Source organism: Anas platyrhynchos, chromosome 6 (assembly GCF_047663525.1).
Source record: "Anas platyrhynchos isolate ZD024472 breed Pekin duck chromosome 6, IASCAAS_PekinDuck_T2T, whole genome shotgun sequence".
In the NCBI taxonomy this organism is placed as follows: Eukaryota; Metazoa; Chordata; class Aves; order Anseriformes; family Anatidae; genus Anas; species Anas platyrhynchos.
In genome coordinates this window covers 31,378,236-31,398,942 of record NC_092592.1, presented here as the reverse complement: position 1 = coordinate 31,398,942, position 20,707 = coordinate 31,378,236, and the positions used below count along the sequence as shown (strand labels likewise).

The window sequence follows — 20,707 nt, the reverse complement described above, 5'->3', positions numbered from 1 at the left end:
TCTATAAAAATATTAACCCTTTGGGAACATTTTCAAACTTATTTTGCAACATAAGGTGAAATACCATGGCTTTTGTTGATTGATGTGATACTAAGTACTGTAAGAAATGCACAGAAAATCACTGTGCATTGTATTTTGGTTATATTGGAATTTTCCTCAAGAAATATAATAGAAATTCCCTTGCTGCTGTTTAGGGGAACTAGGAAAAATATGAGATACATGTGTCCAATTTCTGGCTACCAAGCCAAGTGCAAAAGCCAAATATTTGAACTGTGTGGGTCTCAAACTGGAAACAGGGCTGTGCTGGCATGGGAAACACTGAGTAATTGAAATCCCTGACGACAGGATGAAATGAAGCAGCAAGTACTACTGAAGCTGACATTGCTTCCTGGGACCGATCTGTACATCCAACCTCTGCAGCTTCTTGGAGCATGGCGAGTTGATGCTCTGAGACTCTCCATTTCTTGTCTCTAAGTGTTCAGCTCTTCTTGGCCAAGCAAAGATTGTGTTATGGAGCTCATAGCTGCAGGACTTTGAGTCATCTGTGCTTGGCATATGCCTATTGTAAGGCAGGAGACTGTTTGCTTTTACCTCTACAAGACAGTCAATGAGGAGTATCACCCAGCACATATGTTCCACTGTATCCTGTGCTGTGACCTCTCCGAGGCATCATTCTATTTTATGGCAGAGAGCTGTGAACCTTGCAGGGATGGCACATAGTGCGTGCTGGCAGCACAAACTGAATAGCATCCGCAGCCAATCCATCCTCATTTACAGGTTGATTTTTCATATTTAATAGCCTACTCAGATGAGCTGCACAGGGCTGTGTATGAAAGAGGCTAGAAGCTGCTGTGTGCCTGCCAACCAGCTTCCAGCTGGAAAGAGACCTGAGTAATTCCACAAACTACATGAAATGAGTTTAGAATATATTTCCTGCTGCTGTGCCTCTGAAAAGGCAAATAGTTGTTTCATTACTCAGGAGCATTGAATGCCATTCAAGGGGTGTGGAATGGCATGCATATTCAGTTAAAATTGCATGGGGCAGTGAAAAAAAAATCATGCAGATGTGCATAAAATCCACATACACTCCTACAGGCAATTCAGTTGCAGCAAATTAACCAAATAAGCTGTTTCTTAACAGTAACTTACTGTGCTGGCTGATCTTTCAGGCTTTTTATCAACAAATACTGTCAATTTCTGAAGTCCCAAAAGCATAAGATCTATGAGATTTGGGCTAATGGGCTCATTCACATTCCTTTCCTCTTCTCAGATTTGTGCTGCTCAAAGAAAATGCCAAATGTTGGTAGGCCAGAAGCTGAATTTAAAGTGGAGCCTAGAAACCTGGTGTAAATACCTCCATTGGCATTTGCAATCTCTTCATACTGCTCAATTTTCCATTATGATTTCAAAGCCATTTAATGAAATGCAGAAGCTTTTCTCCCAGTAGCTGAGATGCTCTATGTTTCAACTGTCAAAGGCCTGTGACACTGTCCCACCTAAAACCTTCAATCAGAAGCAGGAACTAGAACATTGTCAAATTAATGGCTGTGATGAGTTCATCACTGGAACAAAATCAAGGTCAATTTATTGACCCTAGGTTTTTATTCTCTTTGTCTCAGGTGAGCAACACTACAGCTGACACAGCAAAGGTCTTCCCATATACCAGCTTTCCTTCCATCACGTTAGAAACCTTACTAGCTTTTTTTCCACATTTAACAGCATTCACAATCATAAATTAAAAGAAAAAAAAATACAGTGCTCATTGCACAAAGCTTCTTTCCTTTCTTGTCACTTTTCTGTAAAGATCTGAACACTCAATAAAAAAGAATGTCTGTCATAAACATCATAAAATAGCCCATTCTGTAATCTGTATAAGCTCCACTTTTGGGACACTTTTAAACATCTAAAATACAAGATCCTAAATTTAAGGTCATCAGTAATGGCAAAATACAAAATGGTCTTAATGTACTTCTATGTAGAGTAGCTTTTTGGAAAATTTTCCTGTCAAACATAACTTGCAGGTGACACTGTAGGAGATTCCTACAGAACACAGGCATGGTGATGAAAGGGTTTCTTCTGACCCTTTATATTGTAAGGATTCCTTGCAATATAAATTTGTATATATGTAAAAATCATTAATCACCATAACAGATCACTGTCAGTAGCTTCTGAATGGACCTTTCTCCCATCTTTGGATACCATTGTTTCTGTGAAGTCTTCATGTCCCACAGTTTTTATGTTATGGGGTTACTAAACAAGTTGTTCGTTTAGATAATCCAGTGCTCTGGGAATCTCTACCCAGCTCCCCTAGGAAGTGATTTTCTGAATACTCTTTATGCCCCTTTATCCCAGCTGAATAATGCAGTCTGTATAAAGCTTTTTTCTTGCAATACCATTGCTAGACTGAGCACTAAAAATACCTTATATAATCACAACAGGGTTCATACGATAATGTAAGCAAGAACAATAGGGATGATCTCTGTTTTGAATTGCATGAAATCATTTGGCATCTAAACCGCTCAGTTTTGAACTATGTGAAAATATAATTTGACTTTATTTTTTCAACAAAGCATGCTGCACACAAGAACCATCTCTGCTATGAATTAAGGAAAAAACTTGCTTACATTTCAATAAACATCACAAAGATCCCACTACAAAAGTTTTCGCTTAAGTGCTGCCTTGTAATACTAGGTCATCCATCCCACCACGAAGTTCAAAATGTATTCTTATAATTGTGTGCATATATTTTCACTTACGAAGACTGCTGCTGCAGAAAGCCCTCTAATGTTGTTGAAAAATTCACATGCTGAGCTGAAACCACAGAACTTTGTTTCCTCTGTTTTGTGGGAAGCCATGTCATACAATGGCCTTTCATATTGTCATCCAGGCAGAACCCTTTCCATGACAATGAGATAACAATGCCCTTGAAGCTTTTCTTGTTTGTCTAAGTGAAACATTGAATATTTAAGAAAATGTCAGACATATCCACAGCTTGCAGAAAGGAACAACAAAGGAGCGTTTATTATTTATTACAGTAGGACACAATTGTGATGCCAGGACTTTGTTGTTGTAGATGCTCGTAAAACACTGACAGAGGAAGTTTGGAGGGATAGAGCTGTTAGTGACCTAACAGGCAGCACTGGGGGTGCTAACCCAAATAGAGACAGGAAAACAGTGGAAGGGAAGCTAAAGAGAAGCTTTAAAAGGTGCATAATTTATGTATAATGCAAAGGGGAGTTCAAAGTTTTGCAGGATGCAGTACTCCACCTGAAATCTGTGCTGCATGTTTATCACACAAGGGAACTGCGTTAATTTTGTAGCTCATCTGATGGTTCAGAACCAGGCACAGCTGGATCTTGGTACAGGGGTGACAGAAATACTAAACCGAAAAAAATAAATAAATAAATAGGGTCTCAGTGAAGAATGAACTCCAGTGAAGAAAGCATCTTAGGAAACTCTGTTTTGCTTTATAGCATTGCATGAGCAGAAAAGCAAGTTAAATTTATTGCATATATTATCTGTGTGTAATGACTCATTCTCTTCTGGAGGAATGCAATCAGACTTGCAATGCACTTAAACATTACACTAAAAATATCTCTTTACCATCTACGCTCTGTCATACAGAAATATTTCTTGAAACTTTTTTTAAAACGATGACACATATTCCTACTCAGTTCATCAGATCAATAGGCTCTGACTGCTTCTAAAGCTAAACAGCTGCATAGGGGCCTTAATGATTAAGCCTTAAAATATTAGGTGGCCACATGTTCTTGCTAATTTGATTTTAATATTGTTTTGTGCATCACACTGAACTTGATGCTTCCAGGTAACTACAGAACAGCATGAGGAGGAAGGGAGGTAAATGGGGAGGGAAGTATGTATTGGTAAATGTCTGTATGGTAGACTCTATAACCAAAGGCTGCCTGATTTGGTAATATGCTGGGCTGCACTTTGTGTCTTTGTGAATCTCAGCCTGACCATCTTTCCACAGTAACACTGGATTGAAACAGTCTATTGATTTTAAAGAAAGGCAGTTGTCTCAAAGGTCTCCTAGACTGGTGAGAAGCATAGCCCAAGGAAAGGTAAAAAAGAGGCTCCAACCACCAGCATATTCCTTACTTTAAATGATTAAGGTCACAAAGGTGATTATTTGTGAGACACAAATTGGTAAGAAGCCAGACCCTCTTAAATCTACTGCTTGTGGCATTATTTTAAACTGTGACAGATACTGATTTGATAAGGACTTGTCCTTTGAAAACCTTTTCCATTCTGCTGTATTTTCTTCTGTTTGTTTTTGTCAAAGAAATGCCAAGTTAATCAAAATGTAACCCTTTTCCAAAGCCTATGTAGTTCATCTGTCTGAATGTTAACTGACCCTTGGCATTTTCTTTTAACCAGCTTGGCACGCTTATTTCAAGAAAGTCTACATAGCCAAAGTCTGTGTCTGCTCCTTTATGGGGATTGCTTTGGGTCAGATCAGTCAAGGAACCCAGAGTCTCTCCTCTGAGCCTGACAGCCCTGAATTCTCAAGAGATCTGAAGGCTCCCAGGCTGCAGGAGGTTTCTTCCTTGGTGGTAGAGCCCCATATTCAGTTCAGGCAACCTGAACAATGCTCTCCAGGAGTTAGTTATGGTCAATAAGGAAGAAGAAAGCTTAAAGCCTTGGGAGTGAGATGGCCTAGATGTTTTGGGATTGCCTTTAAAGGAAAAAAAAAAAAATCTGATTAGAAAGCATGATTAAAAAATATATATAATGTTTTAATGATCTTTCATGACTATTTGTGAGGATCAGAATTTTCGTTTTACATTCCAACATTACTTTTCCCTTCAAAATTCAAAATAATGGACTTTCTTGCTGTACACAAGTTATGATTAACCAGGCACTGGAATAGGCTCCCCAGGGAAGTGGTCATAGTATGAAGCCTGTGAGAGTTCAAGAAGCATCGGCCAATGTTCTCAGACATAAGGTTTGATTTCTGGGTGGTTCTATGTGGAGCCAGGTGTTTGACTTCATGTTCCTTATGGGTCCCTTCCAAATTGGGATATTCTGTGATTCTATGGATCCTTTCAGGGAATTAAAACCATTATTGTTTGAACAATGCTGGGAGAAGGCTGTGTGCTCAGACTATTTCAAAAAAGCACAAAATTCTGTTCATGGTGTTTTGCAAACAGGAAGTACAGGATATGTTTATAATTTTGATGTGTTTTAAATTTAAAATCATCATTACACTATAGAAGAAGCCAAAGGGCTGATATGAACCCCTTTATGCAACCATATTTGGTCATATCATGTTTATATGCATATTACGTGTGGATATCAGAAACTTATTTTTAGATGACAAGTGAGACTTAGGTAGTTTAAAAATAGCCAGGGGTAAAGACTATACTGTCTTTTTAAAAGACAAAGTACAGCTGTTGCATGAGCAAACATAAACAAGTCTCTCCCTCAGAAAAAGCTGAGTTCTATAAATATGTAAGCAAGGTCATAAAAACAAACATACTGCAAAGAAGAATTATTCTGATTTAAGTATACGTGTCAGCAAACTCACTGCTTATTCTGTATTCAGATTGGTGACATAAGAAAAGAAAGACATTTGGCAGCAATGTTAGACAGTTGCAGTTCTGCAAATTTTAAGAATTTCTCCTCTGCTTTGCAGAAATGAAGTGGGAAAGCAGACATACAGAAAAGCACTGTAAGAAGGGCAGGTCCTGAAGCCAGTCAGCCACTAGCAGCAGAGTTGATCAGCACTGAAAGATCTAGTAGAGAATGGGTGGTTTGGTTGGGTCATCTAATGAATGAATAGATGGTGACATGAACCAAATGTTGTTTTCTGTGGAAAGGTTTTCATTTTAGCAAATATACTTGCATTAGTTAAAGAATCTATATTTAGAAAGGTGGTGGCCCCAAAAAATAACATATCTGGAGGTTTCTAGAGTATTAAGATATCTGAATGGCCTATGTTTTCTATAAAAGTTGCATGTGTTTTGGTAATCAGATAGTAGGGTACCTTCCACTCAGTTTGTTACTATATGTTTTGACTAACTGAATGAAAGTCACTTTGATGGGCAAAACTGTTGTTTCAAGAGAGAAGCCCTATGACTTTTAAATTGCTTGCAATTACAATTTCATGCCATTGTGATGTAAATGCATGGGAGGTCATGCTGACTAATGGGAGATGGCACCTGAGTCACGGAGTCATGAACTAATAAGCAAGTAATTATATGGGTTGTAATTAGCTCTTTTGGGGTATGAAAAGGGCTAAAAAGAGGACAGGATGCTTTTTAGAGCCATTCCACAAGAGATCATCTTCATCTTCCTTATTTCTGAAATCCCAGAGTTTTAAGTGAGAGAGAAATCATTCCTTGTTGAAAATATTTTTTTTTATTTTAGCACTAAGGTTAGTTAGCTTACTGGAGGAGGAGGGATTGCCAGGGAAACACAGCTCTATAGTAATTTAATGTGAGGCTTTTTAGAAGAACACAAGATACTTTACTGAAACCAGAACATTCATTAGAAATTTAGCTAAGCTATTATAAAGAATGAAGGAAATGGTGATCAGAAAAGCAGTATAGAAAGGAACTTAAGAGTAGTGGGATTTTAAATAGAAATTATAGGATTTATAGGTTTCTGACATAAAGTTATCGCTACAAAATCTAATTGCTAATACACCTCCATCTAACCAAAAGGAATCCATTCCCAAGCAAACTATAAACCCCACAGCCAGCTGAATTTTGATGCCCAAAAGAAAGAACTTATTTCTCTGAAACATTGGCTGCTACAGCGCTAGCCTCTAGCTTAAAATCCAAAGATGTCACGGCACACATTGCTAATCCACATCTTTTTTTGTCTCAAAACCAAAAATACTGGGTTTTTAGCCTGTGAGAGGCTCTTTTGAAAATGTAAGTAAACCATTTTTCACTTCCAGACTGCAGAGTTTCATGTAGCCCATGAAGCTGTCAGTGACCAAAACAGTTACTTCTGACAGATGACCATTCACAACCACCTTTATTGTACCTCTTGACTACAAAAAGTTATTGTGAGGCTCACTGACAGATTTAGTGAGAAACTCTAGGCCAAGCCCAACTGGGGAGAGAAACCCACAGACTTGAGTTTTTTGGATCAAACAAAAGACAAATGCTTATTTATACTTGCCTACATGAAAGAGAGAGAGAGAGAAATGAACTTCAAGTCTAACAAGCTGATATTTTTCATAAACTATTCAACTCAGTGTGGATATGAAAGAGTTTTCAATACTAAGTGATTCTTTTGGTATTAAGAGTGCCTCAGTGCCTTTTCTCCTGGGAATACTGCATTTTTAATAAATAGCCTTTTCTGGAAGCAAGATGAGTAGTACCATTTGTAATTCCGAGCAAATAGTAGTTTTAATTAAGAGCACAATCCCCCCATGCCTTAATTTGATAGTCCACAACACTGGTTTCACTGCATTTGTCATGTTCATTATTAATCTGCAAAATGAGCACTCACAAGACAAATGAGAGGAAAATACTCATAGGGTACATGTAATTAGCACACAACTTATTATGAATTGTGATGATCTCCTTGATAATTAATCAGGCTTACAGTTGATGTTTGGAGACAGTCCAGCCATGAGATATTTCATCAAATAAGACCAAATTCCTCTGGGAACATACAAAGACATACTGACAAATGGGTAGGCAAAAACTGCAGGTCTAAAAGAAACATTGTCTAATATTCGTTAACTTGGGCTTTAGCCTCAACTAATCAAAGCTCGAATTGTTTTATCTCAGGCTTCTGCAGAGAGGACAGCCTTGTGCCTCTTGGCGGCTGAAGCACTTGAAGGACTCGATGGGGCAGCTCTCCTGCTGCATTGATTTGCCTTCAGGCGAAAATGCAATAGACCACATGCAGAGGGACAGAGTGCAGTTACCTGTGAAGGGATGATAGAGCTGTGCAATAGTAAGGACTTGGATCTTCTCCCATATAGAAGTGCTTACCTTTCTTGGGCTGTTTTTTGGTTTTGTTTTAAATTTGTTTTTCCTCTCTCTCTCCATTAAAATGCAGCTGAAGAAGTGTTAAGTAGACTTCTCAGCAACAAGCTGGAGCCACCAGCCAAGATAAAGGGATTGAGACCAGTGTGGATTCAGCCCCACGAGTACCCTGCTACCAGAGTGCCCTTGGTGGGGTGCACACCTCTTGGAGCTAAACCATTATGAGGAGAGACCTCCAGTCACCTTCAGTCACCTCCAGCCTCTTGCAACATCTGGTCTGGGCATCAGAACAATGTAAGACTGGTCTGAAGGGTATTTCAGCTCATAATTATTTTTCTGGTATTCAATGCATGTTGTGCCTTCCCACTGGCATCCACAGAGGAGGGAATTTGGCCATACATGGTTTTATGTCGGTGTGTTCCTTTATTTGGCCTCTGCATGCTATCAGTTAACACCACAATTGTCGTCAGCTCCAACGGTAACACAAGACCCAGGCCATTTAGGAGCAGTTAAGTGATGTCAGTCTGTGCCTTTGCTGGGATTAAGAGTAACTGGAACTGACTTTAATTTATTTGTTTTATCTTCCCTCCTACCACACTCTTAAGCACCTGCCTCATAAAATCCCTGCATAAATGATTAAACACATAAGGCCCTCAAAGCTTTAAGAATGCTGCAAGATGACAAAGAAGAGAGTGACAGTAACTGTTCATGTGTCATCAAACAATCCTCCATCCAGGGCACACAGATACGGATGAAAAAGCCTACCATCTGTCACTAACAAATACCCAAACATTATCCAGTGGTGCAGCAAAGCTCTCTGTGTCTCCGTTTTGTGATATTCATCAGCTATTCCCACTCCATTTATTATGTACAATACATTTTGAGTGTGTAGGTTGCAATGCAATGCTGAGCCCGTAGAAGCCAGCCAACCTTTGCCTTATCTCTCACAAAATAGATTAACATTTCTCTGTATTATGGCTTATTTACCATAATTGCTTTATACATGTGTGGCCAACATTGAATTGCTTTTTTCAGGCTTCCCTTTAGAAAAGTAGACTTCTGATGACTTGTTTCTCCCACTTTGCAAAGTCATTAAGACAAAATGTCCTCTTCAGTATTTCACTGGTAAGTTTGCAATCTGTCTCTATTACCACATCAGTGCTGTTAAAGACATGCTACAATTTGTATTCAACTTGCATGAAAAAAATGAATGTGAGGTATTACAGGTTGTTGCATTCATGAAGCTTTTATACCTGGAGAGAGAACAATGCTCAGATTTGATTAAAATTGTATTTTCTGGCCTTGCCACATCAAACTGTTAAGCACTTTAGACATGTACAAAGCACATTAACCTGCTAAAGCTTGGCACAGCTGCACCGAGCTGCTTCTGCTGAAATGATGCTAATGTTTAGTTTGCACAGCACATACCGTAAGTGACTATGGCAGGACAACTCTGCTTGCTTGAGGAGATTTTCATTTTACCACTGTAGGAAAGAAGTGGGGAGGACCTTTGGACTTGACTCTAGACTGGAGGTCATGTCTCTACATCTGGCTGCTGAAAAAGCGCCTGATGGAGCTGTTGGACAGCCAGTAAATGAATTCAATAAAGCATAAGCCAGCTTACCAAACAAATTATTGCTCTACCTCTTGTCAGAGCTGTTCATGTGCTTAATGTATTTGTAGTGGAGTGATTTCTTTTCAGTTCTACTGGGTACAAACAGCCTTTCAGGGCAGCAGAGGTTTGGCAGCAAGCACAGTCTGTGAATTATAATGCTCCGGTACTGAGAGTAGGACATCGGTCCATGCAAAGCAGCCAGGGCCAGCCAGGAGGAGGGAGCCCTGATGGTCTAGTTGTCTAGAAATGCAGGTCCAGCTCTCTGCCCTTCCACACAGTGGAGGCCCAACTGTTCTCACATTTGTGATGCTCCACCTTAGCAAATGCTGCCTCTGCAATGTGCTTGCTGAATAGCTGAGGCTAGCAGGCACCTCTGGAAATCATCTACTCCAGCCCCAGTCAGAGCAGCGTCAGCTACAGCAGGCTGCTCAGGACTCTGTCCTGTCAGTCCTCGAGTATCTCCAAAGATAGAGACTTCACGCGTCTCCAGACAACCCACTCCAGTGTTAAACAGGAACCCTGCTAGAAAGAACCGGTGTTAACAGAAGTGCCTGAGATGAACCGTGAGACAGGCCTGGGCTTCTGCCCCCTGGGTTTTCTTCTCCAAGGCTGGTATACTGTCAGGCTAATGGGAGTAGTATATTTTATATTTTGGTCACTCCTCCTAGGAAAGGAAAAAGAAAGAAAGAGAGAGAGAAAGAAACTGTTGCTTTTAAGCAGATTGCAGAAAGATGAAAGTTATATTTGGTAAATAGTTTTTTTAGAAATGAGTAAATGATTTATTTTTCCTTAAAACTGATTACTAATATTTATTCCATCCAGTTTGGGTTGGAAATAATTATTTCAGCATTTTGATTTTTTCTTTGTCATTTTTCTCAACTCGTAAGAGCAGAATGCATAGTTGAAATAGAAATACTGTCCTCTGCGCAATTTGTAAATTCAAAAAATGTAGCTAGCTATGAAAGGCCAAACATAAGGTGCAATTAGTGGTTCTGTTTGAAAAATACAAAGGCTTTGAAAAGCCACAGATCAACAGGACTAGAAAACATGCAGGGGCAAAATGGGGAGGAAAAAAAAAGTCACAGAAAAAGCGATTTGGTTAATTTCTTGGTGATTTAAAATTATTTTCTTTGTAATATTTTGAAAAGACTGAGCAATTCTTCCTTTAGAAAATGAAAAATTATGTCCACAGTGTCTGTCTCCCTGCAAAATCCTTAAGATAAACTCATGCACACATTTTCATTGAGCACCAGCAGTAGGCAATGGTGTTTTCCTTCCACATACTGTCTGTGGGAAAAGGTGAGAAAAGTCATCTCGGTTCCTGGGACAGCAAAGGAGGCAAACAGGGCCTTTGAATCCCATGGAATATGTAATTACTATATCTGAGAGGTGATTATGCAGCAAGCAAGGTAGAGAGTGTCAACTGAATCACTGAAGTAATGGCAAAATAAATAAATAAAGGTAAAAGGTTACACAGACAGAACAGGACTCATTTCCTCCTTGAATGCGAAGGAACAGGCAGTAAAGTTAATTAACTGCTTCTGAGATGGATGGGCTCCACAGTGTAGTCTCCCAGCCATCAGGGAAGTCACCCTGCTCAGCGTTTGTTCAACTAATTGCAATTAGCAAACAAGTGATCTTTCTCATCAATTGATTAGGCTTCCTCAGTGTCAGGGTAGTGATGGCTACCTGACTTTCCCTGTGTTTTTTTCCCATGCTTTGTTAATAGTTGCCTCATTATCGATAATCACTGAGCTATACTCCCATCCCTTCGGTCAGCAAAGGAGCCTCCTTGGGCTTTGCCACACTCCAGGCAACAATTAGCAGGTATGAAGCTGCTGTCCAACCTGGAAGTGGTGATGCGCGAGATTATCTTGCCTCAGAGGCCCTCGTAGGAATGCCTGGATCACTTACACTGAGAGACTGTGAACCCCATACATTGACTGAGGATATTTTCTATTAACTACTAGAAATAGTGGAGAAGATTCACAGTAGAAGAAAGCCAAAAATTATGCTGCTGCTCTGAAGAGTTTAAGAGCTCATCTGTCAGTGCCACGCCAGGTCTCCAGCTCCTCTGTGTCAGTGCTGTTCCATGGACTTAGCCCGCACACTCTCACCCAGTGAAGCATCTGACACCATGACAGCTTATATTCTCTCTTCCGCTGAGCACATTTTTGTCCATTAAAACTACTAATGGATTATAGATTGAGCTCAAAATTCCTTCTCAGCATTAACAGCTCCCTTAATTACAAGCTGATAATCCAAAACCAGATCCCACCACTAACATCAAGTATTATACTGAACAAACTGTCCTTTCTAGGGAGAACTGAGGACGATCTATTTCCAAACATTGTTCTTTATGACTGTAAGTAAACATGTGAAGACAGCTTTGATGAAGGGCTTTATCATATACCCTAAAACAGTTTGTCACATCAACTGTAAATACCAGGACATTGTATTTTATGGTACCAGGAGCTTTATACTTAAAAAGGTAAAAAGTTGCCTGACTGTAGATGCTCTAAAATCTTCTGCAAAACTTAGTCTCTGAATTTTGTTGTGAAGCAGATTTCATCCTTACTGAAGTGGCCGTTTTTAGTCAAATTCCAAGAAAATGTAAGGTCTGAGTCAGAAATCAAAAGAGAATTTTTTTTTCTCATTCGTTACATGCAATCACCACATTCACCGGCTTTATATTATTGTCACACACAAAGTCATCATGTCTCATCTGTCTATATTTACTCATTTATCACGTACTTACAATCATAAGTATGGTTTTACTGTTATTTCAGGAGCCTACACTCTCTGGCACAAGTTCCCCAAATTCTCATGATTGCCAGCTGATGTCTGGCGATCTCCATACAAGACAGTAGGTAAGCGTAAAACAAAACACTGTCGTGCCCTATACAACTATCTGTGTATTCCATTGCACACTTTAAACATCAGTTCTTAGCACAGAAATTAGGTAATCCCTTTCCACTTCAACAAAGATCTATAGTGAATTCTATGGACTGTCAAATCTGTTTCACTACAACACTTTTCATTTAGGAAAAAAATGCCTTTGCTCATTTCAAGTCTCAAAGCAGATTATCTTCACTCAATGTGGAAAGCAGTAATGATGGACTAGGAGAGAAATCAGGACTGGGTTCTGTATTTCAGAACAAATGTTCTCTCTTTATTCCTGTCCTGCTCCTCAGCCAGTCCATTCACCACGCTGCTATCGAATGTGTCTCAGCCCAGAGACTCTCATTTACTGTAGCAAATGAGGCAATAAATCTAACATGTCATAACCCAAAGCCAAGCAAAAAACGGAGGCCTGAATCTTCCACCAGAGTAAATCTGCACAGCTGGAGTATATCCTCTATTCAGGTTTCATTAATATCAGCTGAGGATATGACCAAAGTAGTATAGATCCTATCACTAAAGCTGTATTGTGGAATTTTTATATGGGTTTTACTCGTGTGTTGGTAGGTTAGAAGAGCTGGTCATAATGCATATGAAAACTTGGACCTCTTCATAATGACACCCTCTTTTCTTCTTCCTGTACACATCACATGGGATCTTGTGTGCCTCTCCTATTAACATGTCTCCTGTCCTTGTAAACATCTAAGAATAAATTCCAGAGAGTTCACAAGGCTCCGAGGACCTACTGCTTCAGCCTGGACCAGAGTTCAGTTATTTGGTGGGGGGAGACTGCATATGAATGAAAATGTGTCTTGGGAAGTAATTTTTTTGCTTTGAGTAAGCAGGGAAATAAAATTTTCTAGATAAAAGCAGATCTACCTGCCATATCCCTTCCCAGTGTCATTTTCCCAGTCATCTGGGACTGGTGTCCCAGGCCATCTGCTTCCTTCTGCTAGCTTCTCCACCTGAAGGTAAGAGAAACACAGCACAAGCCATCACAGCAGAATAAATGACTGCACAGACTCATTGTGTCTGCTTATAATCAAACTCTAATTGCAACAGCCAAGGGAATTAGAAAAATATTGTAGTAAATAGGTCAGGGAGAAAATAATTTCTTCTGAAGATTTCCTACTCTGTTTGAGTAAAGCCTAAATCATGATGATCCTGTCATTCTTCATACAATTTAACTTCTGGAAGTTCTTTACATCCTGGAGCTACAATGTCAGCACATCCACATATGTTCACGTTTTCTCTGCAAAACTTTGCTGCAGTTGCTGCTTGCCTTCATGCCGGCTACCATACGCAATCAGGCTGCATTGAGGATGAAAGGTATTTTTAAAAAGGGAGAACCTAAAAATCCATTGAAAGTCTCTACTAATCTCCTCTACACTTGTGTTACAGCTGTGCAATAATTTCCTGGACTCATTATTATGGAAGCATTTTGTGGCCATATTATGCAGTCCAGCAGTTACCAACACTGAGTCTTCATTCACTTGTAAATGATACATCATCTCCATTTCCACATGCATAAGAAAATGATTCTATTAATACGATTACACTTCTGACGTTTCCTAACTAAGGCAGCCTGTCACAGCATCTGCAAATCCCAGAAAAATGTGCTGTTTCCCTTCATTTTCACACATGTAATCTGCTTTAACTCCATTGTTTGTGTTCTAACTTCCAGAGAGTGGTGTTGCATGGAGGAGGAATGTGGGTGAGATGAAAAGTTGAGGACTGTAACAGCACCTGTACCCTATCAGATCAAGAGTCACTCCAGTCAGAGTCCTGTAGGTGTAGTAGGGAGCAGAAACCTAGGGAGGAAGCAGACAAGAAATGTGTAGGGACATCTTTCCAATAGTATATTGTTTCAGTTTCCCATGTAGACTTGGAGACTTTCTGTATTGGAAGATTCGTTTGTTCTGTCATGTTTAATAGTTGTAGTTAAAACTTTCTTCCACCAAACCTGTTCAATTTACATCAAGAGCATCTCTCCTTTTGCTTTGCCTTCAGCCTGGAGTAAAAGTAGCTTTTTTCTCCAGCTGAAGAGATCAAGTCTATTTAATATCTCTGTATACAGAAACCATTTGATATCTGTGATCATCCTTCTCTTTTTCTTTGTACTGTTCCATATATCCTCTTTCAGGATTTTCTTGCAATATTTTCTTTTCAATTTATCTTGGCTTTTACAAATTATCTTTAAAAAGTAAAAACACTATTTTAAAACATTTTTAATATAAAAATATCCCATTACATAATGGGAAATAAGTGGCACATTCACCGCACTTGAAGGATACATATAAGATAGCATTAGAAATTCATCGATATCTCCTGGCACAACAATGAGAAACCTTTCTATCTGCCATTCAGTTTAACCAATATTTACACAAATGAAAGTCAAATAGAGAGGAACAAGAAAATAAGAGGAGGAAACATCTACACTTTCTTTCTTCTTTTTTTTTTTTTTCTGAACAGTTCCAATCCTAACCTATCTTCTGTTCCCATAGAACAATCCCTTACCACTGTAGAGAATGGCGAAGGTTATTATTAACTAGGAAAATGTGCAATGCCCTAGCAAGTTTCTTGGAAAGGGACCTATTCCCAAGTTCCTTTCTGTCTTTTAAATTGCTTGTTACTTTTGGAACAGCGCATTGTGATGTCCTTGAAATGACAAATCTATCAGGCATTGGAAACTATTTAGAAACCATCTTTACTAGCTATGTAAACAGAAAGTTGATTCCTTTTGCTCAAAGCTATGTAATGAGGAAGTGGGCAAGGAAAGCAAGAGCATTTCACAGGACTACAGCAGAAGTCTCAAGACTCATGAACACTGGAGTGTTACACAGTGCTACATAAGGTCTTTTTACATTGTCCTGTGCCTTGGGATGCTGCAGGCACTGAGGGGATGCAGCGTCACTCTCCTTTATGCATAGTGTTGGTCTGAGGCAACCACTTCATTTTCCTGATTTGCCTGCAATAAGAGAAGGGCAAAAATGTTTTAGGTGATGGCAAGGTGAACTTCAATACTGCTTTGTTTCAGAACTGCTCTCTTGCTTGTCCTTTATACTCCCCTGCTCTGTTGATATTTTTTCCTCAGTCATAGCATGAATATCTCATTTTGACTGCTTATTCCCTGAAGCTAAAATTCAAACCCTGCCTTCTTGCCCTTGTTCACCTCCCAGCCTTCCTGGCATTTCTCTCTTTTTGCACAAATCTGTACCAACAATAGCTGCTCCATCCTCATATTCCTTCATGTCTACCTCAATGCCTCTCACTCAATCTCTCCACCACTGAATGCCAATAATGACATTCTTTTGGCATTCCTCTTCTTTTACATTCTTTCTGCTGCTTCTGTCCCTCAAGAACTCACTAGTCTCTTCTCCTTTCCTACCCACTGCTGTTATATTATATATGTATTTATATATAAATTATATTTTTTGCAGTCTGTCAGTTACACCAGTTTCAATGAATTGTTTGTTTGCTATACCAAGAAACATTATTTTCTTCCCTGTGCCCTATATGAAACCTGTAATTACTACAGAGAACTGACAGTCAGCAATTCCTGAAAACCCCACAAACCATAAAGTAGGAAGATTTAAACAGTCAATAATAGCCGGAGTTTTTAAAATATTTATTGAATTATTCATTATGAAGATGAAGTCATGAGGACTGGGGGTGGCAAAAGCCAAATAGTTGAGGATAAAGACAGAGACTGATTTATCAGGCTGTGAATGAGGTAATGAATGCCATATTTGACTTTCTTTCTCCACCAGCAATCATACACCAGCTCTATATAACGTGCCTAACACTGATATGCACTCTGTTCATTCCTGCCTCCATGTTCTGCCATGACACTGGTGGGCCACACACAAAAACAGGGCTGGAGCTATTTTTTTTAGTTATTATTTTTGTGGCTGAAAGTAGTAAAGTAGTATTTGAAACTTCCTTGTGTAAAGACATGCTGCTTAGGATGGATCATGTTGCCCAAAATCCTACTAAATTCTGGTTTGTAAGCTTAATTCTTGATTAGAAGAAAGAGAGAAATACAAACACTTGCATGATGTGCAATAGTAATCCTGCTAAAGGAAGTCTGGATGAGGAACTAGTCCAAAGATCATTTTATCTAATGGGCTCCAGAGCAAGCCATAAAATGGGCATTGTGGTTACATTTATTCCTCTTCTTGCAGCATAATTTCTTATGGTATGGAATCACTGTGACTCTCAGTCTGGGACTGTCCTCCATGCAGTCTTGAGGGACTTGGACCTCTAGAGACCTTAAATACAGGCAGCATGACTCCCCAGAGCTTGCCACACAAAAAACACTCTCTTAAATCTTCAGGGACTTTTTCCCTTAGAGAAGACAGCAGTTGATAAAATCAACACTAATACTACATTGCTCCACTTTGTTCTTAAAAGAGAAGTCCTAATGAATTGTAGTGTGAAGCCATCTTCATTTTATCATGTCTTAATATCTGTTAGGAAGTTGTAAAGATTAAACTTTTTTATGTAGAAAAAAGAGTTAATAATTTATAGGAATGTAATAGAGACCATTGCACCCAGCATATTAAATAAGAGAAGAGGCATTATAACCATCTCAGTATTATTCTTTCTTTACTACTCTGTAAGTGAAGAATGATGCCTACAGATAGTGGCACAGGGACATTTCCAAACCCATATCTAGACATTTCTATATATGAATATGAGATAGATATAAGAATACGTAGTGTAAACATCTGTATTGACTGCTGCCTCCTCTATAAATTGGCAACAGAGCTCTGAGGGGTGCTGGACAGATGCAGAGATGACTGCAGAGCAGCCTAGGAGTTAAATGGGTTGTTCAAGGTGATTTTTCAGAGATTACCTTCTCCTTTTCACTCCCACACCATGCAGCCAAACAATGAAGTTGCTCCAAGACACTCAATGCCAAGAAAGAGACACTGTTTTATCTGAAGCAAAAATATATATATAGCTCTCCTCTTACAACACTCTCCCCAGTTTCAGGCACAGCTGCTAATAATAAACTCTGCAAAGCAAGTATTGGGGTTTGAAAGAGAAATGGCAAGAAAGGGAATGAAAGGAATGGAGCCTTTGACGGTTACTTGTCCCCAGAGTGATTTACATTTGTTTTCTGTGCTGGGAACAAGCAGGAAAGTCCAGAAAAGTCACAAAATACATTGCAACCCCTGTGTCAAGTTTCTGTGGAGATTAAAGTTAGCATTGTTGTTTTTTCAACTTCCTAGACCTAGAAAGATGTTTTCATCAGTGTCTTTTCTTTCTGAGGCTGATTTTTTTTGGTTTTGGTTTCCTAGATGACCTTTAATTTCTAACCATTTCCCTGAATAACAGTCATAATTACTGTAGGATCCTGGTTTCCCATTTCACAGGTGGTACATAACAAAGCTGGACACATGGAGATCAGCACGTTGACCAGCACACTGATTACTCTTGAGACTTTAATCTCAGAAACTCTCAACAGCCTTTGTTAATATACAGTCACTGTGTGACCCCCACAGCTCTCAGTCTCTGTAGCAAATCCACAGCCTACAGACAAAGAAGTACATGTACACATCCGTTAAATAAAGCACAGTCACCAGCTTTCACACCTAAAACATGACTGCAAGGGCCTCGTTTCTTTTAAAGAGATTTTAAAAGAGAGAGGAATCTATGTCTTTTAGGAATAAAAACTAATTTGGCTAAAAGGGAACAAAGAACAAACTTTCCCTTGGGCAAGGTACCCTGTAGTATGTCAGCCTCTTGCAGTTTGCCTGCTTACAGACCAGTTGGAGGGAAAGACTGCTCCTGCTGATCCAGCTGCTCTTGCTCTCCTGACTTCCAGAGGATCACACATTGGTAATAGGTCTTGATCTCATGGTGGAGGGGAAGGAAAGCATGCAAATACTGACAGCAGTGCAGGGAGCACAGAAACTCTCTGGCTTTTGCTGCTGTGCTTCTTGAGGAGAACTGGGGTGAGAAGGACCCCCCTGCCCCTTGTGTTCTCTAGGAACTACCTTCTGACACACTCTGGGACACTGGGGACTTTCCACATTTGAATGCGGGGCAGTTTTTCCTCCCTGTCTGTCTGTTCAAAGCCTGTCATGGCAGCTGAAATAGAAAGCGTCAGCTTCTCCCCCTTGGCTCCCTGAGAGTAACCCTGGGGAGGCTGCCGCATCCTCCTTGCCTCAACCCTGGGCTCCACCACAGCTCTCTAGAGGGGCTCTCGCAGCCCAAGTTCACGACTACCTTGTTCACCAGAAGGTGAATGCTGTCATTCTGTTCCCTCTCCCTCTTCACTCTGGTCCAGCCTGCTCATCTTTCAGGATGTTGCATTATAAAAGCAAATACCTGGAAGCTCAGCATGAAACACATCACCTTTCTGGTATACGTGATCACTAGCACAAGCCCCAAGCTGGCTGTTGAAATAGAGATTTTCTCAGACAGATCTCCCAGTCTGTTTCATGCTTTTTTTTTCTGAAGAGCAATAGCCTCATGCATTAGGTTTTAATTGTTCCCCAAAACAACACCATTGTTTCCTGCTCCAGACTTTTTCTTTCTGTGCTCATTTTTTTCTCCTCCCTACAGTTGCAAATGATACCCACTGAGCTCAGCAGAGAGAAGCATAATGGATTACTGTTCAGCTTCATTCTAGAGATAAGCAAAGAGCACAGAATATGCCAAAAGGAACAACCTTGAATTGGCCACATTACCTAAGAGTCATTTTTAGGAAAGTCTGTCGCTCAGGGTCAAGCTGAGTTCACACGCTGCAATTCGCAGAACTGGTGTCATTAAAGGAAAGAATTCCTGCTCTGCCTGTGCTTCAGAGTGAGCAAGCAGATTGCCATCCTGGCAAGGCTCCCAAGGGACAGGCTTCAAGCAACCACTTTGGGTAGTTTATTAGACTTTTACTCTGAAATAAAATGACAGAGTGATAAAGAATGTACAGTTATCTCTTGCTGCTGCTGTATCATTGGAAGTGTTTCTTTGCCTGTACCTTACACAGAATAAAATGTTGTTTCAGAAACCTCTTGTAATTGATGTAGGATACCAACACTGAAATTTGATTTGTTTAAAGAAAAAAGAAATCCCAGTGTGTGACCTCCAGAAATACTACATAAAGATTTCTCTTCTAGATTTCACAGTTTCAATTTGACTCTAAATTCCAGGGTGATCAATTGTAATGCAGAAACCTCTCTATGTGATTACGTTAGCGCCACCAAGCAAAAATTGCAATTTAGGAGGTCACAGACAAAAGTATAGGGAATGAAATTTAAAAATATTTTCCTATTAGAATTCATACTTTTTAAATCTATGGAAGTTTTGTGTATGTGCATTTTGTGTGTGTTGTTTTGTTTGGTTTTTTTTATAGCATTGAGTCGTGATTTTGTTAAAGTTCAAATTCAGGAGAAAATTCAGGTTAGATCTTCGAAGATGCATGACAAGATAGAAAACAGCTGTTCACTGAAGCTCAGTTTTCTGCCAAAATTCTGCCTTATGACAAATGCATCGTCTTTCAAAATCATTAATCTGTCTTATATAAAAATATTCTATAACACTTCCTTATAGGCTCAGACACCAACTTTAGTGTTTTTTTTTGGGGGGGGAGAATGTTTAGGAACTGCAAGGAAGCCATGATATAAGGCAATCAAGATCCAGATTCTAAAAGCTAGAAAAATACAAAAAAAAAAAAAAAGTTTTCAAGACTGGAAAGCTTCTGAAATAATAGAGGACATGCAGGAAAAAAAAATATAGTAATAATAAAAAAAAGCTCTAGGAGCAAAAAGGCAAAGGACTATAAAACAAAGGCTCCTTTGGCGTCCCCTGTTCACCCTGGGCTGTTGCTTGAGCGGAGACAAGGGACAGATCTGGATCCAGCTGAGTAGAGGCTGGCTGTCCCAGAAATCCCAGCTAAATTCCTCTCCCAGCCCCATGCCAAGTCAGCAGCAAGACCCTGCCATACATCCTCTTCCCCCCTAAAAAAAACCAGCTTCATAACGGGATATGAACGTACCACTCCGGTTAACTGTTACAATGCAAAGATCTTTAGGATATTCTAGTGAAGGTCCCATCTCCCTTCTATGCATTTAGGACTGACACTTCTTCCTTTCTATAAAGTTATTTATCAGAAAAGTAGACTCAGTTTTAAAAAGGTTTAAACCTTAAAACTACCTTAAACTTTTTTTTTTTTTTTTTTTTGAAATGAGCCTGCCACTGATCTGCTGAAGGCAGT

The 20,707-nt window shown here is 39.5% G+C and overlaps 1 long non-coding RNA gene across 20 annotated transcripts in view; it reads right to left on the bottom strand.

The window, feature by feature from the left end:
* Positions 1 to 12,299: 12,299 nt before the first annotated feature.
* The window catches only part of LOC101803684 (uncharacterized), a 75,556-nt gene continuing 67,148 nt past the window's right edge, over positions 12,300 to 20,707 (bottom strand). For 18 of the 20 annotated variants that reach the window (XR_011810122.1, XR_011810124.1, XR_011810126.1 and 15 more), the window contains 2 exons: positions 19,188 to 19,387; positions 12,300 to 15,454 (listed from right to left, as the gene is read on the bottom strand). This is a non-coding gene — a long non-coding RNA (uncharacterized lncRNA). The remainder of the gene's footprint in view (positions 15,455 to 19,187; positions 19,388 to 20,707) is intronic. The other 2 variants (XR_011810132.1, XR_011810137.1) reach the window with 1 other exon arrangement.